This window comes from Aethalodelphis obliquidens, unplaced genomic scaffold, assembly GCF_003676395.1.
Source record: "Aethalodelphis obliquidens isolate GAN/ISIS:26980383/991018 unplaced genomic scaffold, ASM367639v1 scaffold13, whole genome shotgun sequence".
NCBI lineage: Eukaryota > Metazoa > Chordata > Mammalia > Artiodactyla > Delphinidae > Aethalodelphis > Aethalodelphis obliquidens.
In genome coordinates this window covers 15,271,953-15,281,248 of record NW_020837957.1, presented here as the reverse complement: position 1 = coordinate 15,281,248, position 9,296 = coordinate 15,271,953, and positions in this window count along the sequence as shown.

The window sequence follows — 9,296 nt, the reverse complement described above, 5'->3', positions numbered from 1 at the left end:
GCATACAACTCTCCTTAACAGTTTGAAGTCCCCAATTAGTCCACAACATTTCTAATAAAAGAAAATTTGTCTTCATAGTTACCCCAAAAGTATCCATAATGATGTAATCCAATGGCCATCCATTATTACAACTTGTTTCATTAGCAGTGCCCTAAAATGGTAAACTCTTCATGTAATTGCCTGTCAACCAGCCATCTATCATGGTAAACTCTTTGTTTAAATTCAGTTAATTACTGACACATCTTGCCATGCCACTTTGAAATATTTTTAATCCAGGCTTTCCAAACAGTTTAAGAAACATTGTAATTTTCATTTAATCAAGTGTTGTTCATGAACTGGGCTCTAATAAAATTTTCTTCTTGGCAACATTTAAATGAAGGAAATTTAGGAACACCACATTAGCCAGTATGGAAATTATTTTTAGATCACCCATTTAACCTCTTTTTTTAAAAAGTATAAAACTAGGGCTTCCCTGGTGGCGCGGTGGTTGAGACTCTGCCTGCCGATGCAGGGGACACGGGTTCGTGCCCCGGTCCGGGAAGATCCCACATGCCGCGGAGCGGCTGGGCCCGTGAGACATGGCCACTGAGCCTGCGCGTCCGGAGCCTGTGCTCTGCAACGGGAGAGGCCACAGCAGTGAGAGGCCCACGTACCGCAAAAAAAAAAAAAAAAAAAGAAAAAGAAAATAACTAAATTTATTTTCATCAGGGTGTGAATGACCATTAGGATTTACCCTCCAAGGATGTCTACATTTTAAAAGAGGAATTTGATATAAACAAATGACCTTCAAATTAGTGGGTGGGTTGATGTGGCATCAGAAATTCAGGAGCCCCACTACTTCCTCCAGCAGCTGGGAGAAGTGGAGTCGTGCTTGTCATCCCAGCGGAGAGGCTCCAGCCCCTGTGCTGTTTTGGCGGGCCTTCGCTGCACTCTCATTCAAGTGCCGTCTCTTGAACATCCCCTCACAGAAATGAATTGGTGTTTTCTGGTCCAGAGGGGATGCTAAATGGGGGGAAAGGGGGCACGGCCTGCACACAGACGGGCACAGCTACGAAACCTCATCTCTGCCGTGTAGGGTGGGGAAGTTGGGGGAAGATGCCTCCTTCAGCAGGAGCCGTGTCAGCATCCAAACTGGTGAAAACCAGTGAAGGTCAAACACTGGCCAAGGGGGCAGCCTGTGAAGCCAGTAACACCGGCCACCTCATTGGAATCCACCACCCCACGGGTACCTGTTGGCATGCAAATGCTTTATATAACAAGATATGGGATGATAAGTAAATCAGATAGGCACCGTTTATCCTTTCAGCATTCAGCCAAAGGCCTCTTCTGTGTGCCATCTATGGGGGACATGATGTAAGATGATAAAAAGACATTTCTATTACGTTAGAATTTTGTAGGTGTTCACACGTGTGTTATCTAACTGAATTCTTGAAACAAATCTATGCAGAATACAGCCTAATGCCCATTTAGAGGGGGGAAACTGAGGCTCCGGGAGGGAGGGTGTCTTAGGTCATGATAAATGGCAACGCTCAGGCTAAAGGCCATTCGTTCATTCACTCATTCATTCATAGAGTGGTTGGAATTTTTCAGAACTGTTCTTGATATAAATCTGTCATCTTTTAGAAAGGACTGGCTGTTGAGGGCAGAGGATCCAGGGGCCTGTGAGAGGAAAGAATGTTTATTTCATTGACATGGTCTCCCCAGGACAGTGACTGCTCTCATAGATGCAGAGGGAGGCATAGAAGTTAGAAGAGAGAATTTTACCTCCTTCAAACTGTGCTTTTCCCTTTTCCTCAGCCCCCAGTGGTCTGAAGCCTGATCACATTGGGGAAACCGAAGCAGCCAGCAGCCACCAGTCACACTGGCACTGGGCTCCCATTGTACACTCTCATTTCATCTCCACAACATCTCCATGAGTAGCATTAAAACCCCCTTTTTACAACTGAGAAAAGCAGGAGAGGAATGGGAAGTTGAGGCTGCTGCACCCTGGTCCCTGCTCTACAGGTCACCAGGAGCACTGACCCATTACTGGGGCTGCCCACCACCCTGCATTTCCCTCCTTCTATCCTCCCACTGTCATGGTTCTAGTTCACCCAGACCCTGATTTTCTCTTTCCTGCATTTCTGCAATAGTTCCATTTGACATTCTTTTTTAAAATGTGTGTATACATTTAGTGAGCACGAGCAGTGTTCCAGGCTCCGTGCTGGACATCAGGGAGAGAGTGATAAGCATGAGTTAGTGCCTGCCATTCTAGCTAGGGACACAACAGGAGAATAGGTGACCCTACATGAGGATAAGCACTGTAGCAGGGAGAAATCCAGGTGCAGTGTGAGTGCAGAACAGATGCACCTGGTCCAGCTGGGGGAGGGAGGGAAGGTGGCACTCATGGGCCAAGCCAGGCTGGAGTCCTCCATGATGAATCCAAGTCAACCATCTTCCTAACAAGCCCTTATGAGAGTCCTTTTGAAAATGAAAACCCAAGCAAACTACTTCTCTTCTCAAAACCCTTCTGTGGCTCCCTATCACTCAGAGAACAAAGGACAGGCCCCTTAGTGAGGCCCACAAAGTTCTCCATGTTCTGACCTCCTCTCCCACTAGGTCCCAATGTATCTACGTGTCTGTCTCCTCCAGAAGGGAAGCACCTGGAAGGCAGCCTATGTGCAGTTTAGTTCTCCATACCCTAGGCCTGGAACTGGACTACTCTATAATAGGCACTCGATGTCTTTATTAAAAGCATGAATACATTCCTGAGTTCTGAGTCCTTGCCCAAAAGAGAAGGCCAGTTTGGTTTTCTCTTGTGTCTCATGGTAGGAACTGACTGAGCCCCCCACAATTTTGGTCAATGAGGGGAGAAGAGGGGTTTAATAAGGAATGAGGCATGTGACTCCCAGGAATGCAGCTCTAGCACCCCTATTTCCTATGGAGAGCCCCATGAGCTCCATAGAGAGTTCTGCGTAAGTCTTGGCACAGAGGAGTCCCAGGTCAGTTTACATGTCCCCCCAGCACAGGGTCCATGGAAATTCCTTTGTGTGACCTGTCCCTCCCCTAGTTCTCTGCTTTTCATCCCTAGGAACCCCAGCTCCTGGCACAGTCCTCTTTGCATAGCAAGCATTTAGAACATTCTGTGTGAATGTTGAACACTCCACACTTCCCACCAGGATGCAGTTTATAATTGAGACAAATTCTCCTCTACTAATTTTCAAAGAGAAAAGAAGAAATGCACTTCAAGCAAGAAAGTTGGGTGTCTGGGAAGGTTTCCAGCCAGGAGATTTCTTTTTTTTTTTTTTTTTTTGTAACCTTTTGACCTCCTTCACCATTTAACCTCTTTTCTTTTGCTACTTCTTTGTGAGACGGCAGAGATAATAAGAGAAGAAAAAAAGAAGAAGAGGAACCACTGAGTCAATGAGTACTACAGGCAGGCACTGTTCTGGGCTTTACCCCATTTAATCCCCATCAGGATCCCTCTTCAAGGAAAGGAACATCATCCTCTTTTACAACTGAGGAAATTCAGGCTCAGGGCCTGAAGTAGATTGATTGCCCAATGTCAAAGTGAGAAGTCCAGTGTCATTAATTTGACTGGTTCCTTCTCCTTTAGTCATCTAGTAAGTGATTGGAACAAGGATTTGAAAACAGGCTTATCTGACTCCAAAGCTTAAATATTCCACTGTTCTGATTAGTCACGGTGGGCTGCCTTGGGAAACAATCACTTAACTCTAGAAACTTCTGTAATTTACCAGATATTTGACTTTAAAAGAGACTTCATCATTTTCCTATCTAGAATTAATCGAATCCTCCAATATCACCTCCACATCATTTCTTGCCCAATAAAAAACACATATCCAAAGAACGTATTTTTTACCAAAAGTTTTGAAAATCCCATAACTATCCCAAAAAACACAAAAGTCATTGTCCTGAATATGTCTTTTAGAGAGTGTTGGCAAACTCTAAGCTGACACCAGAAAGCAGACACATCTGTGTTATGAACAGTCTCCTAGAACTATTTGTCACTGATAACAGAGGCTTCCATAATAAATAGCTGGAAAGCACTCTTCAACTATAAAGTATGACATAAATACTGACTGACAGTAAAACAAAACCATGCCAAACTGCAATAGGATGGTCGTTATGAATTATATAAGCAAAAATAGATAAAGCAGAGTCAGCTACACTTCTCTATATCCTTACAAACTTCAAGTGGACTAACAAAGACTGTTAGAAAAAAGAAATTTTAAAATTCATGTCCTTCTAGAAGCCTTTAAATAAGGCTCCTTTGTTCTTACAAAAAGTGAGATGAGACGATGTTTGGAATCTAGATTTTACTGGCTAGAAAGGTGAGGCCCTTTGTGTTACATAAGGCAGCTGCACCTTGAGAAAGATGCTCAGGAAGAAAGTCAAGGCACACCATTTGACCCAAATGTTTAAAATTTTCCAGAGCTTGGTCATCCCTGGTGGTGCAGTGGTTAAGAATCCGCCTGCCATGGGCTTCCCTGGTGGCGCAGTGGTTGAGAGTCCACCTGCCGATGCAGGGGACACGGGTTCGTGCCCGGGTCCGGGAAGATGCCACATGCCGCGGAGCGGCTGGGCCCATGAGCCATGGCCGCTGAGCCTGCGCGTCCGGAGCCTGTGCTCCACAGCAGGAGAGGCCACAACAGTGAGAGGCCCGCGTACTGCAAAAAAAAAAAAAAAAAAAAAAGAATCCGCCGCCAATGCAGGGACACGGGTTCGAGCACTGGTCCGGGAAGATTCCACATGCTGCGGAACACCTAAGCCCGTGCACCACCACTACTGAGCCTGTGCTCTGGAGCCCGTGAGCCACAACTACTGAGCCTGCGTGCCACAACTACTGAGCTTGCGCGCCTAGAGCCCAAGCTTCGCAAAAGGAGAAGCCACCGCAATGAGAAGCCCGCGCACCGCAATGAAGAGTAGCCCCCGCTCGCCGCAACTAGAGAAAGCCTGCACACAGCAACGAAGACCCAATGCAGCCAAAAAATAAAATAAATATATTAAAAAAAAAATTTTCCAGAGCTTCTCACATCTGTCAAACCACTTGAATTCTTTATAAGATCCTAAGAGACCAAGGATTTATATTTTTCAAGTTCTTTTAATAGACAAGGGTGGAAAGAGAAACAGAGTTCTTTCCATTTTTTATGAGAGCTTGCCATAAGCCAAAACAAAGCCAGACAGCCCATCAGACAAGCCATCCATTTCCCAACATGGATGCTTTCTGAGCAAGGAAGGCACTGCATTTAGAGATAAAATATAAACCCAACTGCTCTCCTCAACATGCTACACACATATATTTATTCACTTAAGGACTATTTATTAAACATCAACCATGTACCAGACACCATGTCAGTTGCTGGGGATACAGCAGAAAACAGCCTTTATCTTAATGACTCAGCATTCTGTCACCATCTCTATTTTCTGAAGAGAAGGCTGAGGTTCAGGGGAATTAGGTACCAGCCCAAAGTCACACAGGGAGTGAGTCCCAAGCCTCACCTGCCTCCTTACAGGCCGCGTTCCCTCTAAGTAGAACATAAGGATGCCCCACAGTTCACTTCTCCCCTGTGGCTGATCTCCAGACCGAAGTGAACACTGTACTCCACATCTCAGACACTGAAGGAGCTCTGGGTGGAAGAAAGACAAAGGGAAGCACCAAACATGTGGGCCTCTCCTGCAAATGAATAAATTCGCTATCCTGCAAATTAAGTTGTTCTCAGTGCTAGCTACTCAAATATTCCACAAACACAAAAAAGCAACCTTCACATCTGAATTCTGCTTTCTGCTCTGTTAGGCATCCTTCCACTTCTGCTCCACATTCTATGTCCTATAAGCCTCAGAGAGCCTGGATCTCCCCAATCCCTAGTATAAAATGTATCTTTCCAGTCATTTTTTTCATAGTATTTAACACAATACATAATTATATACATATCTGTGGGTTTGTTTATCTGTCTCATTAAAATGCAAGCTCCACACAGGACCATAGTCCCTTTTTCCTAAAGTGACTAAATATAATAGTCACTTTATTATTTATTATAGTCACTTTATTTATTTTCTAGTTGTAGACAATAAATATTTGCTAAATTACTGAATGAATGAATGACTATAACCTATATTCTGAAGCTATAACCAAATATTACCTGCACCAAATCACCTATTTAACATTATATGTACCTTACCCCCAGAGGCAAAGATACTCTTTTACATCTCAACTGTTGTGTTTTTCTGTGACTATCACCTTCTAATGTATGAAATAATTTACTTATTTAATATGTTTATCATTTATCATTTATGGTCTATTCTCCTCAACAAAAATATAAGCTTTACAAGGGAAAGGATGGCAAAGGCCAAGAATTATGTCTGGCTCATAGTAGACGCTCAGCAAGTATTTGTTAAATGAATGAATGAAAACCTCTCTGTTAACTTCTTAATATTAAGCATTCAAGGATACATGGTTTCCTTAAATTACGGGATATATATGAATTTAATTTCTGTGACCTTCAGTTTCCTTGTGGGCCTTGGACTAACCAAAATCTAAGAAAAAAAATTCAATAACCAAAAATATTCACTTATATACATATGATTACAAGTATTAAGGCAGAAAAACTAATTAGCACATTTTTAAGAGGTGTTCAACAGAATGGGTTTTCGGTAGATTATCCAGGATTATCAACAACTTCTAATTCACAAAAATCTAAATTAATTGAGGTCTTAATGTTTAGGTGTCTTTTCTTCCATATTCTTTCAAAGAAATTGAAGTTTGGAAGAGGCTTTGTATTGTCAAAAATCTCACGTGAGGATATAGACTTTGCTATGTGCCCTGATGAATGAATCAATTCAACAAGTATTTCTTGAAAGTGTAATTTATGCTTTGCACCATGTTAGGCATGGTGAGGTGTCAAAGTAAAAATGCTATTTGCAGGAAACATTCACTATCTTTCACTGGGGACGTGAGGCACACTCACAAAACAACAGAAAACAGAAAAAAAAAAACCCTGTCTATCCAGAGCAAGGGTATAATAATAGGTAGAGTTAGTGCTATGGGAGTAGAAATAGGCAAGAATCAGTGGGAATCAAAATATTCAGAAAAGATCCTAGGGAGAAGGTTGTTTTGGGGTTTTTTTTAAGAATATGAGGTACTAGTCATCCGCATAGGGATGTGTACTGCCTGGACTAATCAAACAGCACTAATAGAAGCTTTAATATTATTTAGATAATCATTAATCTATCAAAGAATCTAACAGCCCCCCTCCCTCTTTCCATGGGCTTGAACTATCTTAAACAGTTTTGAATAGTCTTGAGCCGTTTGGATGCTAGTTCTTTAACTTTGCTGCTAATTCCACATTTCCTGTAAGGCACTCTTAAAAGATCATAAATAGGTCAAAGGCAATAAAATTGTATCCATCTGTCAAGAGAAGTTTCCATTTAATGAGAACACAAACTGCATCATCGACAAAGAATCCAAAATACTTAAGGAAAATCAGCATGGAATCTGTAGCCAAACTTCCCCAGTGGTTGATGAGAGAACGAAGGAGAAAGATAAAGTTATGGAGCCTATTTTGATATCTATATATACATATAATAAAGACTATTTTCTATCAATATAAAAATAATAGAAAGATTTTTAACTATTTTCTCTTGCTTCATTTTTATTAAAGTTTGCTTCAAACTGCACTTAAGCCTGCCTAATCCTTCTCAATCCCACTAGTAAAGACATCAGAAATCCTGATGTTTTTTGAACTTTAGCTCTAGAGTATTCCTTAAGTCCTAGCTTAAGAACTGATCTTTCATCTTATCTCTTGACTAATGTTTCTGCTATTTCTTCAATCACCTTTCCTGTAAAAACCACAAAATTTCTAAACTAAATCCACTTCTGAAAAAGCCAAACCTTCCTTTCCTTAGAAATGCATTCAAATAACACACAAAAGCCCATGTTCTTACTTACAGAGAATTAAGCCTGTAAGCAAGTAACTGGAAAAAAAATAAGAGAAATATATTATGCTAGACAACTCTAAAGCCTACAGGACAGGGGAAGAAAGCACCACAAAAGTGGTTATCCTTTATTCTGGGAAAAGGGTCAGGAAAAACCACCTAGAGATAATGAGAATATTTAACAGAAGAAGAAGACCTACTTCAGGTAAGTCACTCTTCACAAGGAAATGGAGGGGAAGAGAGGAGACATGAGCCAAAGCATGGTTTCAATTATCATTTGTGAATTAAAATAGCACCATATGTGGAATTGACTGCTACATTGTTGTTCTTTCCATCACTCAGTGACTCTGTGTTATCTGTATAAAATCCTTCAAAACATCATTGCTGGCCTTGTTGTTAGTCTTTCATATATCATTAGTCCATGTAAAAATTGGTAATGGTATTTTGGAAGTCCTATCACGTTTTTAAATACACAAATCTTATGATTCAGCCATTATTTTTCAAGGAATCCATCTTAAAGAAATAGGATCATGGCAGAATAAGCATACATGAACAAAAAACTTGTAGTGTATTGCAAATGTTTAAACATAAAGTTCTTATTGTACTGTATCTAATTTTAACTCAAAGATTTGGAGCATGAAGAACTGCAAGTAATATCACAAATGCTCTCCTTTCTCTCCACGCACCTACACCAAGAGCCCTCTCAGACATTTAGAGACACTTCTGTGGCTCCACCACATATAAAATAGCTAACACACTAGCAAAAGGATAGTATATAAATCCCCCTTACCCCTGGCAACCACAATTCTACTCTGATTCTATGAGTTTGACTATTTTAGATACCTCATATAAGTGGAATTATGTAGTATTTGTTTGTAGTCTCACTTGTCTAATTTTGCTTTTCTTTTTCTTTTTTTTTTCTTGGCCTGTGCTTTTAGTGTCCTATCCATTAAAGCATTGTAAAGACCAATGTCATAAAGATTTTCTTAGAAGATTTCTTCTAAGAGTTACATAGATTCAGATCTATGGATAAGTCTTTAGTCCATTTTGAGTTGATTTTTGATTATGAAAAGAGTAGTCTTTTCAACAAATTGTGCTAAGACAACTACATTCAAAAGAGCGAAGTTGAACCCCTTTCTCACACCATACACAAAAACTAACTTAAAATGGATTGGGTGCCACTGCAAGGCCCTCACGAGGCCGAGGAGGTGCAGTGCTTTCCCCGAGAGCGTGGTGAGTGGGACGCAGTGCCTGTCTCTTCTCCATCAACAGATAAGAGAATTGAGACAAGGAAATTATATGCCCTGCTCAACATAAATACAACTGGATATAAACTTCAGGCGGGCAAAGTACATCATCCGTCT